The following is an 8,895-nucleotide window of genomic DNA, read 5'->3' as shown; positions in this document are numbered from 1 at the left end:
TGAATGTATCGATCCATTGAACACGACACGCACTTTCGTTGTCGTGCTTGATTCCTTCACGACAGGGTGGTGAGGAATATAAGATGCCTGGGAAGGCTCGTGCTCGCTGCTTGGAACGATTCGCAAGTGGCCCAAGGATTGGTATTCGGTAAGGAAATTCTGGTACTCCATTTTTAAATCAGGATCTCGATCTAGACGTTTTTCAAGCGACATGTACTGACGCAAGGCGACTGCTTTCGACTCACCCAGCATTGGATCAAAATCGAGGTGGCGTGGTAAGCGAACCATATATCTACCATCGTGTGTGCGGGTGACGTTGGAAACAAAATGCGACTCGCATTGTTGTTCTTCCACAGAAAGGTTTGGTGTGTTGCTAACTGCTTCCATTTTCCAGAAACGTTCGACGGCGTCTTGAAGCGGATCTGATATGGACACGTGGCAGGCGGTGACAGGTGGAACTGACGACGGCATCTGATTCCTCCCAACAACAATGCAACCGAATACACTCTCAACGAGCATGTGCTTCTGATCCTGTTCAATTTTGGTGCCAGGGTTGACAAAGGTGCAAAAGTGCTCTGCTCCTAGGAGCAGATCCGAGGGGGGCGACACATCTAAATCTCAATTCTTGATTCTTAAAAAATCTCACAGTAGCGAATTAATCTTCGGAAAATCATCTTGCATTTCTCGCATCTTCTCGCATCTACTTGCATCGCGCATCATCTTTTTGCAGGAAATCTTCAGAATCATCATAAATCTTCTTTCTATCTACTTAGTGTGCGCGCAGCTAGCCACAGCAAAACACAATCTTTCCTGCATCGGAGATAGAGTCGCTCCCCTCGAGCAGATCGATTGCTCCAGTCTTATTGAAGCTGGGATCGGCAAGGAATAGGTGTTGTGGAATACGCCCGTTTCTAGCTGGAAACGTCACAGCAGGCAAGTCTATCGTGATGCGAGTTAGAACGAGAAAGTCGAGGTCAATTTCAAAATCATTTTTCCTTGAGCAAATGGAAGAGTGAACGCTATGTTTCACGTTGGACGGCGCTTCACCAACACCGTAAATGGGAACGTTGACATTTCGGCGCCTTAGCTTCAAAAGCTGACAAAATCTCTCGCTCATTATGTTAGACTGAGAGCCACTACCTAACAATGCACGTGCGGGGTGCGTATCACCGTTTGAATCGACGACCAAAAGTACGACTGTTCCGGAGAAGTCGATAACATACAAATACCGTCTTTTAGTTGTGCCGAAGAAGAAACTTTAAGGCTGAAATTTATTTCAAAAGACTCAATGAGGTTATGTTTATAAAAGTGTTTTCTACTACTCACAAAACGGTATTCTTTTGTAGTTACCGGTTATCGACTATCTCTCGCTTCTTTCATGCGATGCGGACGATAATTCCTGACCTATCAAAGCACAACATTAGTTGCTAATTAACAAATATAGTTCCGTCTTACACTTATAGCTTTCTTTTGAATTTCTCCACCTAATTTCTCGTTCACAGATTAAAACGTTTTACACAAGCAATTTTCGTTTGAGAGTACATACAACGCGTTTTTCAGTTTTCGTCGAATGACACGTCATCTTCTTCCTATCATCGGACCAGTTGTTTAGGTAACCGTGTTCCCAGCTCACCTATTCGCTGCCCGGTCGAGGGGCCTCCACCACAACGACGGTGGATAGCAAAACATTCGAATTAGAAAGTGGTGTGGTGTGTGTTGTTGACTGGGGATGGAGCTCGTGCATGTGTAGGCGGTTGAGGTGACTGGAGCTTGGTTTCGATTTGATGATGGCCTAGACGGATGAAGAGCTTGGCTGTTAGGGCGTTGCGCAGACGAGAGGCTAGGAGCTTCGTTGTAGTTATTGGTGGTGTGCAGCATGGTATGGTCACAGACAAACAGACGTAACACTTCATTGTGTATCTTCGTTCACGCATTTAACGGTTGATTTGAATATTATCAGTTCCGCGAACCACTCGCCGCAGCGCTGGCATCGGATCACTTTGACGTTTCTATATATTCTATAGAACTTTTATGCAATATTGTTTGCTAGTTAGCGAGTAAGCTTGTTTTCCGCGAGAAGTCGTTACTGAAGTCCTATGTTTTGAGATACTGTTTTCAAGAAAAACTTTTTCAAAGAGTTACGTCTGTTTATCTGTGGTATGGTGTCTTCTCTGGCAGTGGAGGGGCAGAATTTTTTTTATGGAGAATTAGATTAGACGCCGATTAGCGGAAAACCATTATACCGAACGCTATTATACCGTATGGAGTACTAGCATAGAGGTAACTCTAAGACCACTGGGTCCCGAAGAAAATCATTATTTTTGGCTCACTCAATACCAGAACAACGGTCCCAAGCAGTCCCAAGCTATTTCACTCACCCCTGCATGTTCTGCATGAATCCACACACCCCTGATGTTATCTGTCAAACTTTCATAGCGAATCAAAACAAACATAGTGTAGTAATAGAATTTCAACTAGAATAGGGTACCTTAATCGTTTGCTTGGGACCAATAGGCTACTAAAGTGGTGAGCCAATTTAAAATCGTTAGTTTCGTATTGATTGTTGGTACTAGGTCGATGGTCGTTTAACCGAAACTGAATTTTCAGTCATGCTTCGGCATATGTCATCGGTATTTTATGAATTGGTATAAAAATACAACATGTTTATAAATAATTTATCCAGGGTGCCAGAACCGTTCAAAACTCTCAAGTTTCAAGTTTTTTTCTAGTGTGTATGTGTGTGTCATCCTCTATCCCTCACCCAGACGGGGGCGTTAGATAAGTAGAACTGCGAATAATTTGATCAAATCTCATGCCCCGTTATGTTGCCCTTTACGTTGTGAAGACTAGTTTGAAGAACTAGGGTAACTTTTGAGGCAAGACAGGGTGTCTTCAACAAGTTAAAGGAACATGATGCACAAGATATCCACAACCGGTACAGTAAAACATCACATAGACGCCCTTATTCACACTTACTAGAAGGTCAAAAAGTGCCACCGCTGCCAACTAAAGTTTGAACCGAGAACCTGATGGGACTCCCACGATATACCCGCGCCAATGGTCAGCAGCAGTGCAGTAAATTCTCAACATCGATTTTGATGAAAATGAGAAAAGCAGCTATCCGCTATCAAAGGAGACCTCCTTCGAATGGGTGATATCAGTTGCTTAGTCATTTGACGAAGGCATGGATGATTCTCATTTGAGAAACGCTTGATATCATTCAATTGCGTGTAACCTACACATAAACGAAGCTCTGGTCGACATTCCATGAGCATGAGCATGATTGACCGCCCACGGTTGCTACTCTGTTATTGCCCGCCCACGGTTGCTACTCTGTTATTGCCAGACCAGCTGTAATTACACAGAGAACCTGTAGACGATGCTTGGGACTAGCAAACATCCTTAACGTGTTAAGAGATGAACTAGCCTCAGGCTAAAAATCTCTAAAATAAAGACAAAAAAAAAAAAAAAAAAAAAAAAAAAAAACCTTAACGTGTATAAATTGGTGATCTCAAACTAGGCAATACCAGCACCGGCCGCGCCCGAACACAGGTCAAGAAAGAAAGGGGTAGGAATGTTTTGACGTGACACTCGCTTTGATGGAAGCCGAGAACACCTCTGCACTTCCACGAGGAATCACTGGGATATTGGGTAATAGGGCTGGGTTTGCAGCAGGGTTTGTTTTGGTAAACGATAAGCTGAATTGATGTTCTAACGATCATATAACGCGAAAGAGCTTGGGATTGAACCCACAGTCTTCTGCTCAGTAAACAAAAACGTTTGCTACTAGGCAGACGAGTTCCTTTTTAATCATCGAGTTGCTGTTATTACCATGTAGTCATGTTAACAAATAAAACGATTGACGAATCTTGAATGTGGATGGGCTTGAGATTAGACTCATGATGATCTGCTCTAAATCAACCGAGCCCTTCATATCACATTATACCGTTACTCAAGTTGTTATAACTATTCTAACCCGGCACCGATGACAACGAAAAGTTTTACAAAATACGATACGATAAACAAACGATCTTCCCATACATTTTTTATATGAAAGGAACGGGGACCGCGTTTTTCTGCTCAGTAAGCAAGCCACTACAACCGACGATTTTTCAAATCCTAAATCTAAAACCTACGAAAGTGTACTTAGGCCTTCATTGAGTTCCACTTTCACGCGATGTTCAATGTTTCGATTTGATCTTTACGCATGGTTCAGGCAATCATAACAATCTATGAGCGACGTGACGATTGTTTAGGCCCTGGTTAAACAAGCTATTCAAATGAAATCACGTTCTCGAATTTCACTTGGTATGTAATGAACAGCAGAAATATGCGATAATTCATAAAGTTTCAGATGGTTAATTTTAAATATACTAACGGCACTGCCTACGGCGACTACGAAAACGACAACAGCGAATTCTAACTTACCATTTGTCTAGGATACAACACCTTTGCCCGGCACGTCCACCTGCGCTTCATGTCTGCTATCTGTCACTGTTTGCAAAAATATCTAATAGCAATTACCTTTTTTGTAATACTTCCTGCTTTACCATGGTCATCTGGGAGGAGGTTCGCGTCTAGTGCTTTCTCCAGGAGCCGTTCATGGCCACAAGCTACCGCCCGTCCAGTCTTGGGCGTATCCAGCAAGGCATCCCCCAGCTTGCTCACAATCTCCGACAGCAGACGAGCACTTTGCAAGCTGTAAACACGCTGATTCACGGCAACGTCGGCCACTGAATCACCACCAAAACTCGCGGCGGACACATTATCAGCACTTTCCCCAGCTAATTTGCCAACCGGACCGTGCTCAAACTCGCACACGGTGACGAGACTCTTGATAGAACAACTACACGCCGAAAGCGTAACATCCGAACACTGTGAACCGGTCTCCTGGTAGGCAATGAAAATCACAAGCACACTTACATATCGCTGATTACAAAAAAACACACTCGTGCAAAGAAACGGATCCAATAAACGTCACTCTCGTGAAAGCAAACCCGTCGTCTTCGAACGGCAAAAAAAAAGGAACTCGGTGAGCAATTTTGTGAGACGGAATTTCCACTGAAAATCAACCGGGAATGCACGAACTTCACCACACAGAAGCACTTTTGATACACTTTCGGCACAGACAAACAGACATAACACATTGAATGTTTCTCAATGTAAAACATCGTCGCTAAAACATTACCGCCATCTGTTGAGTACACTGTGGTGGGTAGTACGCTGAACAGATGGCGGTAGTGTGTAAACGTCAAACGCAAGGGAATTGACTATGCGCGCCACAGGTGGCGGTACTACCAACTATGATACTTTTGAATTGACTGTTAAATCACAGACAAACAGACGTAACTCTTCATTGTGTATCTTCGTTCATGCATTTAACGGTTGATTTGAATATTATCAGTTCCGCGAACTACTCGCCGCAGCGCTGGCATCGGATCACTTTGACGTTTCTATATATTCTATAGAACTTTTATGCAATATTGTTTACGAGTTAGCGAGCAAACTTGTTTTCCGCGAGAAGCCAGAGAGATGTCGTTACTGAGGTTTCATGTTTTGAGATACTATGTTTTCAAGAACAAGTTCTTCAAAGAGATACGTCTGTTTGTCTGTGGTTAAATGCTTGTTCGATGAACAACTTGCGAGTGTTATGTCTGTTTGTCTGTGCTTTCGGTATCAATTTCGGTTGGAAACACTTATTTTTTTGCAAAAACAGTTGCGAGTGAACCAACATCAACACCGACCGTGCCGAGCTCTTTCACGCAGCTAACAGCGCGTAAATAAACTGAAATTAAAAATTATCCCTCGCGATGCCACAAATTTCTGGTTCGGGAGAAAAAAAAATTAAACAACGCAGATTGCAACATCTCTTCTGATGCTTGCAAACATGACAAACCACATAAACGGAGCTCTGGACGACATTCCGGCGAAAAAGCTAAGCCAACCCGACTTCTACCAAACCCGAACCCGATGTTGACCCGACAATAAACATCAGCACAAACCATATTCCAAATCAATTTATCGCGCCCGGGACACAAAACTATTCAAAACTGAAATTAAAGACTATCACTCGCGATTTCTCCAATTTCTGTACCGGGAGCACAATGGAAGGAAACAAAACAAACAACGCAGATAAACAAAGAAACAAACGAGATCTCTTCTGATGCTTGCAAACATGATGAATCACGTTTTCTTTCTCGATTCTAAAGCTTCCCAGAAAGCGAGAAACCCACCAATCACACACGTATAACCGTCCGGGAGGCAGAGTGCCAGCGCTAATCAGGCAAAAGCAGCCGAAAACTACAAAAGCGAACGCACGCACAAAACAGAGAGCAAACTTAAAACACAACCGTATCCGAAGGGGTTCGAAACTGAACTCAGTTTCAAGTTTTTTTTTTCTAGTAGTATTAAAATTAAGTCTTACAATCCTCTGATTTTCCACTTCCGCATCTTTTTAATTTCCCTAGAAATCTCCTTTGGTTTTGTTTTTTCCGTCGATCTTGTTTTCCGCACCTGAGCACCAATGCTACCGACGTGCCAGGAAGGCAGCTCCCACACCTGGACCCTACCTATCGACCCATCAACTCATGAACCGGGGACTTACGGCTTTACTTCCCATCCGAAGGAAGGCGTGATCAGAGATGTTATGCCTCAGAACATCCCGGCGGCGCTGACTGGGATTGAACCCAGACCTGCTGGGGTGAGAGGTAATCACGCTTACCACTACACCACCGGCGCCGTTCCCTAGAAATCTCAAACAACATATTTTTTTTTTAATTTTCCCAAGAATTTTCTTAGTAACGAGTTTCAAGTTATCTCATTCAAATTATTGATAAAGTTGACGGGAATCATGCTCAAGAACATTAGGAAGAAAACCATAATTAATAATTAACCAGGGTGGAAAAGCGATAAATTGGTTCTACAAATTGTTTAACCTAAAACTTGCAAGAGATTAAGATCCAAAGAATAGATTTTTTAAGGTTACGAACTCATGTTTTGCTCGATATGTGAATTTTATTTTCACCAGAGAGTGGCAGATTTTTAAAATTCGGAGCCTAATATAATTTTAAATTTTCCTGCTTCGGGTAAATTTTGAGCATTTTGAACATATTTTTTTTTTAAACCAAGACTTATAAAAGGATCAAAACCTTGCAATAAAGAACTTTGAGTGTGTTGGTTTATTTCCTTTTAATTCCGTTATAATTGCTTATCTTTTGACAAATACGCTTATTTCGTCTACTACTTCATCAGTGCCAAGCAGGCATGGAAAATCATTTGCATTCATTTCGTACATTCATTTACATTCATTTGCCTCTGACTTTTTCCGCAAACTGATGTATAGAACTTTTGTAGGTTTTGTTATTAGCCACAACTTTTGTTAAAAAGTCAAATTCGTATCTCTTATGCATGACGAACCAGAGCAAACAGAAACCACTACTGTTTTTCAGTGAATGTATTTTACATTCACTGAAAAACAGTAACAAGTTCTGCCCGCTGTAGTTCGTGATGCATAAGAGATACAGATTTGAGTTAATACCAAAAGTTGTAGCTAATAACAAAACCTACAAAACCTCTATAGGGTAGAGCGCTACGTCGTCGTAATCGCCCATTTCCGTTCTATCGATCAGAAAAGATCAATAATATCAATGATTTCACCGTGCACAAATCCATAATAGGTTTGTTCCGATACGTTAGTTCATTAGCTACAACATAAATCCTATTGGAGTGCATTGTATGAATATTTACGCTCATTGTTCTCAAAACAAAAAAAGCGCCCCTAGCGAATCTCCCTTTTCTACGTTTATGCGTAGGACGAAGAAAATCTAATGGCGTTTCAATGCGTTAGGACGGAATTGAAACTCGTAGAACGAATTTAGAATCAAGAAGCAGTATTAGATTTTATACAATATTTTAACAATGTGTGGCTCTTTATCAAATCCAGCGGTACGTATGGAAAGGTGGATAAATTTAGAAGTCATCTTTGACAGAAATGTTCCATTTTTTGTTTATACTCGTTCAGAAAAGAGAGATAAAGTGCGGGTTGTGCTTAGTAGGACGGAAATTAGATCGAATACCCTACTTCATTTTGCGGAATGCTGTTGATGAAAAAATTTAGAGGCAAATGAATGTAAATGAATGCATGAAATGAATGCAAATGATTTTCCATGCCTGGTGCCAAGTGCTCAACACCACTTGGCACTGAAATCTAAAAAAAATCAGTCGCAGAGAGTTGAGGGGGGACTGTCCCCCTGGCTTCGCCTATGACTTTTGCCCCACCTGACCCTACTGAACTACTGAATGCTAAGGAGCGTTACAATACATTGCACATAAGATCTTCGGGTACAGAATCCTTCATGCTACATCGAGCTTTTCCAGTATTCGATTTAGGTCAATCGGGTCAATATTTCGACAGAGTTGATGAGCATGGTTCGGCCGCTTAGGAGTTAAAGTCTGCTGTTTTTTTTAAACTTAATCAGTATATATTGACTGTCACACGTAAAATAGCAGCAAGCTGCTAGGCGGCGCTAGTGTTCTAACGTATGTATATTGGTTTGAATATTAACACAGAAATTTTGCTCGAGCTTGAATGTTTGTCTGTGGTTTTCCGATAAAATAAAGAATTACTTACCAGATAGAAAACAGGCTATTCCGTTGAAATCATTGGCTGTTCGCTTTCTAAAACATGTACTCCTTTGGTTTTCGACTCCTTCACAGTGACGAACATTTTGACGCATCGATTCAAAACAAGCAGCTTTCGGATTTTGGGCAAAACATACATATGAAACGATAAGCCACCTATATAAACTCTTGGGTATGATCTTCATACTTACGAAGTAGCGACGAGCCATCTTGGCGATCCTGTTGTCATCATTTTAGTGTCAATGGAAGGGCAAA

Source organism: Ochlerotatus camptorhynchus, unplaced genomic scaffold, assembly GCF_037179485.1.
Source record: "Ochlerotatus camptorhynchus isolate MF236.1 unplaced genomic scaffold, CSIRO-AGI_Acam_v1.1 ptg000055l, whole genome shotgun sequence".
Taxonomy (NCBI): Eukaryota; Metazoa; Arthropoda; class Insecta; order Diptera; family Culicidae; genus Ochlerotatus; species Ochlerotatus camptorhynchus.
The sequence above is the reverse complement of the archived record's forward strand: the minus strand, read 5'-3'. Positions refer to the sequence as shown.